Source organism: Elephantulus edwardii, unplaced genomic scaffold (genome assembly GCF_000299155.1).
Source record: "Elephantulus edwardii isolate Elephantulus edwardi_28Jun2011 unplaced genomic scaffold, EleEdw1.0 scaffold00008, whole genome shotgun sequence".
Lineage (NCBI taxonomy): Eukaryota > Metazoa > Chordata > Mammalia > Macroscelidea > Macroscelididae > Elephantulus > Elephantulus edwardii.
This window is the reverse complement of record NW_006399758.1, coordinates 11,842,584-11,849,061: the sequence shown is the minus strand read 5'-3', so window position 1 is coordinate 11,849,061 and position 6,478 is coordinate 11,842,584.

Here is a 6,478-nt window from a genome sequence, read left to right as displayed (position 1 = left end):
CGGCTTCTGCGGGTCCCAATGCTGAAGTAGGCAAGAAAAGGAAGTGCTTATCTAATGAGACTGCTACAGAGATGTGACTCATTATATTTCCCCATTATTTTTTTTCCATCCCAGAAATGGTTTTCTTTCTTAAAACTGTCAAGTCTTTCTCTTTGCTCAACAGTGGATCTAGAAACTAGGTCAATAACCTGCTTTGAAGAGCAAAATCATTTATTTTGTTTGACTCACTTTAGTTCCACATGATAAGCATTGAATATATCTTGCTTTACTTTCCCCACTTTTTAATGGATTATTTCTAGAGAAGGATATGGGATAGGATAGTTAAAACTCAAGCACAAAGATTCAAACAATAAACTCTGATAGAAGTATGGACCCATGTATATTTCATAGTGTAAAAGTACTTTGGGAAGATGGAATGAGTAGCAGTTATGCATGCCCTCTGGAGTCAACTATTTTGGTTCAAGTTCAAGCTTCACTGCTTATTACCAGTGAATGTTTTAAGCAGTATTCTCTGTAAACTGGGGCAAATACTAGCAGCTACTTTACAAAGTTGTGTAAAAGGCCAGATAAGTTTTAAAATACTTAGAAGAGTACACCCGCCCCCTGCCCCGAAAAAATACTAAAGCAATTGCAAAGTAGAACTTTCTTCCAGAAATCACATCACTGAGTGGGTTCAAACTTTAGGCTACTCATCAGGTGCAAACTGTGCTCCCCAGAGAGTATTAAATAAATAAGTATTTAAACTAAACATTTAGCAACTAAATAAGTATCTATTTATAGGGTGTACATGAGTCAAAGTTGACTTGACAACACAGAACAACAACTTTGTTACTGAGGTCAACTGACCCCCATCTGACAGATGGAAAAACTGAGACACCTAGAGATAATAAACCTGGCAGAGATAGGGCTATAGTTGTCCTTTTCTGATTCTTAGTACCTTCTATAAGACCACTGACGACTTCCAGGGCACATAATGCCTAGCATGGAAAATGATTTCTGCTGTTAGTAAAGAATCATCTGATGTACAAAATGACATAAAGATTTCTGATTTTAAGACACTTGGGAATCTAAAAATAATAAATTGTTTTGACTGCTTAGCCACTTTTAAAAAAGGCCAATGTGAGACTCTAACTAACCTTGATCAGAATGATTCTACATAAAAGCATATAATGTGTATATAAAAAGAAGAACCTGTATGCCGCTAGAGAAAACTAATTATGCTATGTTGTTCTTTCAACCAAGTATCAAGATGATTCATTTCAGACTGTTCAGGACAATACTATTCAACTTCATTGTACTGGGGTTTGTTTTAGTTTTTTTTGGTTGGGTGTTTTTTTTTTTTTTTTACTTGAATTATATTAGAAAATGTGGTTAATTTACTAATAGAAGTATTTTTTTTCACTAGACAAGGAGTAGGAAAAACTCTTTGTCAGAAGAAAAAGCTCTTGTACCTTCCCCCACCCTTTTTTTTTTTTTTTTTTTTTTAGTTTGGATCACAAAATCAGAGACTGCATCTTATGTTCTACAAGCATAGATAGACCCTTTTTTAACATACTTTCATTCTTTAAGAAAACAGAACATGCTGCATGAATAGACCTTTCCACAGGGCCTTAATTTTCATTTCTTCTAGTATTAAAAAAGTAACATCCATCAAGGTCCCTCCACTATTAAGAATTGACACACAGCATCTAGTTGCAGCTCGTATATACACACAAATCTCAGACTACAGGCGTTCAGACTTTTTGGCACAATGTCCCATTACAAATGATCCCTTTAGCAAGATGACTTCATCTTAGTAGCCTGTTCTGGTTTTTACATTCTCCCGGGTCTCACAGTTGAGTGCGGTCAAACAAGGTGATGGCATTTTTAAGGCTCTGCGTTTTACTGGTCTATGTGTTACAGTAGGTACTCAGGTGTTATTTCAGAGCTTGAGCACACTAAGAAAGTTGTGATTTTTTTTTTATACTAGAAACATAAATATTAACATTTATAGAAATGACTTTTTAAAATAGGAAGTGAGTTTATATATCATTAGCTGAAATAAATTATGTTGGAAGTTCTATATTTAATCTGAATGATCATTGAAACCTAGGACATATTCTTTCTCAAAAGTTATTTATTAGAATCCAAGCAATTATAACTTGTATTTTGGACCTTCTACTTACGGAATGCTAAGAAAAACTTACACTTCACAGGTGTGGCTCATTATTTCCCCATTTCCTGTGCAGACAGAATAATACTCAATGGGTACTCACTTTGGTTCAAATACAGCTATGACTGCTCTTAAAGTTCTATCCTTTGATCAAGAATGAATTTTGCCCTGAAGTGGGTTTTGTTTGTATATGATAAAAGAATCATTTAACAGATGAAAATTAGTTCGAAGAGGTTGATGTTTTTATCAGAAACTGTAAAGTCCCTCTTAATGCCTGGCAACTCTGACTAGAGCACAATGAACCATTGTTTTTGTCCTGCACCAACCTCATCATTATTGCTGTGCTTTAATCCTTTTGTCAGATGTGTTGTTGAAGATAGTAGTCTTCCCCACTAATGTATATATGACTTCCATCTCCAGGGAGACTTGTTCTTCCTGATAACATGTCCAAAACATATGAGACAGTCTACTTTTTTCTATTTTAAGGTGCTTTCTGGCTGTACTTCTTCTGAATACAGATTTTGTTCATTCTTCTGGCAGTCCATTGTATAGTCAGTATTTTTGTCAACATCATAATTTGATGAGATTAATTCTTCATTTGTTCTCATTCTTTGTCCAGTTTCTGTATGCATATGAGGTAAATGAAAATGCCAAGGTTTGGGTCATGAACACTTTAATCCTCAAATTGATATCTTTGTTTCTAAATACCTCAAAGAGGATTTTGTAGCAGACTTGCTTAAGAGACTATTTCATTTGTTCTCTAACTACTGCTTCCACGAGCATTGATTGTAAAATCAAGTAAAATGAAATGTTTGATGGTTTCACTCTTTTCTCTTTTTAACACGATGTTGCTTATTGCTCCTGATTTGAGAATTTTGTGCTTTCTTTATATTGAGACAGCATCTATACCAAAAGCTCTGATTGTTTTGCCTTCCTCATCAAATAATTCAAGTCCTATTTGTTTTCAGCAAACAAGATTGTATCATCTGCAGGCATTGTATGGCAGGTTGTTGATGTTTCATTGTCTAATCCTGATACCACATTCTTCTTTAAACATTCTAACGTCTCAGATTATTTGCTCAGTGCACAAATTGATTCAAAAGCAACAACTCATAGCCATGGAGTCTTAACTGACTCTTAGCTGTTCCTCTAGCAGGTTTTCTCTAAGTCACATAGAAGGAGACTGCCTCTCTTTCTCCCACAAAATGATTGGTGCATATTAATTGCCTACAAGGGATAGAACAGGGTTTAGGGCTGTTGTATATAAGGTCACTATGCGTCTCAGGCTACTCAATGGCACATAACAACAACAACCTTTGTGTTGGTAGCACAAATCCTTACCTTTTAGGCTACCATATTGTAAAAGTATATAAGCATGATGCACATCTTTCTTGAATTTAAACTATATAGTATTCCTTTGTTCTGTTCAATAACTGTCTCTTGTCCTATGTACAGTTTGCTCATGAGCATTGCTAAGTGTTCTGGGGATTTCCATACTTAGCAATGATGTTTGGAATTATAATAGTTGAAGGGAATTCCAAGAACAAATAGGAATAATTGTGTAAACAAGAAAAGTTTAGCTTTTCGCAATTTTCATTCTCTCCTTTGTAAATAATAGCAGTATTAATTAACACACTTACCTATTATCAAAATGTCACCCAGAACTGTATCGGAAAATAATTCTAAAGATCTGAAATTTTACGCATTGAAAATCCTATAGACTTTTTCCCCCCCAAAATCCTATAGATCTTAGCTCTCTTCTGATACACATGGATTCTCTATGAGTTCAGGTGGATTCCAGGGAAAAAAGGCTTTTTATTCATTGACTTATTGTGAATATTAAATGAGGCAAGTTGTTTTTATACATAGACTGGTTGTGAGTATTATATGAGAAAGTAGATCCCATCAACTTAACTGTGACAACAACAACGACAGCTATTATTTTTCTGTCCCTTTCTTTGTGGCTGTTGTTGTTCTTGTTAAGTACTACTGAGTCAAGTACAACTCATAGTAACCCTATGAACAAAGGTTCTGAACCCTGCCCTATCTTGAGCCAATCTCACTGTCTTTGCCACATCTGCACACGTTACGAAAGTCACTATGTCAATCCATCTCATCCAGAGCCTTCCTCTCCTGTGCTGACCCTCCAGGCTTCCAAGCCTGACTGGCTCACCTAAACACATGACAAAAGAGTGTGGGACAGAGCTTCACAATCCTTGCCCCTAAGGAGCAAGCTGACATACTTGAGCCCATTGCTGCAGATGTTGTATCAATACATTTTGTTGAGGGTCTGTCTTTCTTTTACTGATCCTTTAAAGTGTGATGTCCCTCCCCAAATGTGAGACAAAAAGTCCCTGTCCTTGCCTCCAAAGAACAATCTGGTTGCGTTTTCTGCAAGATACATCTGTTTGTTCTTTTGGAATCCATGGTATATTCAGCACTTTTCTCCAACATCACAATTAAAGGTATCGATCTTTCTCCTATTATCCTTATTCATGTACAGTTCTCAGCTGCATAACAGGAAAGATCGTGGTTTGATTCAGGAGCATCTTAGTCTTTAAACTTACATCATTGCTCTTCAGCTTGACTTTCCCAATGCTCAACACCTCTCTAGACTTGCTGACTACTGGTGGCCAAGGTATTCATTGTGGATTCAAGCTAAATTAAATTGTTGACATCTATCATGATGTTGTCCATTGGCCCAGTGACGAGGCTTTTATATTCTTGACATTGAGTTGTTGCTGTTGTTTTGGATTGCTTTTGAGTAGAGCATGACTCATAGCGACCCTGTGAACAAAAGGCCTAAAGTCCCTCTACAACTATTGACATTTATCAACATTAATAGAATTTCCAGAGGCATGTTGTTTAGGAATGAATGTCACTCCTGCTTCCAAACCTGTCATAGAATGTTATTGACATTGAATATAATTAATACTGAAGGCAGGAAGAGTCTCAAGTCCTCTTTCCTTTCAGCAAACTAGATTATGCCATATGTATAACACAGGTTGTTAATGAGTCCAGTTCTGATGTCACATTCTTCTTCATAATGCCAAGTTGCTTAATGATTTTCTGAGCAAACAGTTTGAATAGGTATATAAAAAGGACACAGTCCTGACACATATCTTTTCTGATTTTAAGCCATCCAGTGTTCACTTGCTCTGTGTGGATGACAGCTTCTTGGTCTAGGTACAGATTTTTTTATGAGCATAATTAAGTGTCCTGGAATGCCCTTCTTCTCAACGTTAGCCACTATGTGAAGTCTATGTGTACAGTTGACACCTGTGTTTTTCGAAAAAGGTATTGGCTATGAATAAAGTAAAGAATGTACAAAATTCAGTCATTTCTTGTTTAGCTTCGTTCCTGTCCCCAAGTCCATAATTTCTAACTATCATTCCTTCTGCTTTGAAAATTCTTTACAAATGAGTTGCATGAAATGTGTGATGCCTACATACTCTAAATATACAATATGAAATGTATACAACTAAGTGTAACTTAAAAATTAACAATAAATGACTCTACAAAACTTGTGAGTTTGTTCTCTGCATCAGCTCAATAAGTTTAAAATTATCATGTTAGCCTTGATAAAATATTCTTGGCTCTCCTGACTCAAAACAAAACCCACTGCTATTAGTTGGTTCTGATTCACAATGCCTTATATGATTGGTTTCCAAGGCTATTAATTTTTACAAACACACACTACCTCATCTATTCCCCTTGAATTCTTGGAGCAGTTGATGAGTTCCAAGTTGCTAAACTTTTGGATAATATCTTCTTTTTAGATCTACTACTTTGCATAGTTTTCTGCTATAGAAATAAAATTCCATAAAACACATTCTCTGTGGGAATGCTTTTGCAAAAACAGGACACCTCCTATTTGTGTATTGGAAAAGCATTCATTTGTATATTCAATCTAGTCTTTGGTAGGTATATAATAGTCACAGTTTTTCATGTTATCATGAAAATTTAAAAATCAATACTTTAAAGCAGGTTATTAGTAACATAAAACCCAAATTACTGATGAGCTACATAAATTAAAAAACTGAGCATGAGTGAAATCTCAGGATTAAATGACATTTGTTTAAGGATAGAAAGAAGTGGAACAATTGGTACTTAAGTAGATATTTTTGAAACAGAAATATTAGGACAGTAGTTTATAGAGACAAATGAATCAGGACCTTTATGTATTCACTTAAAGTAGGGTTACATCAAAAGGCACATGCAGAAACAACTATGAGATATCATCCCACCCCAGCAACAATAGCAAAGTTCAACAGGGCAGCAAACAACAAATCCTGGAAAGGTTGTGGGGAGATTGGAATTCTTTTT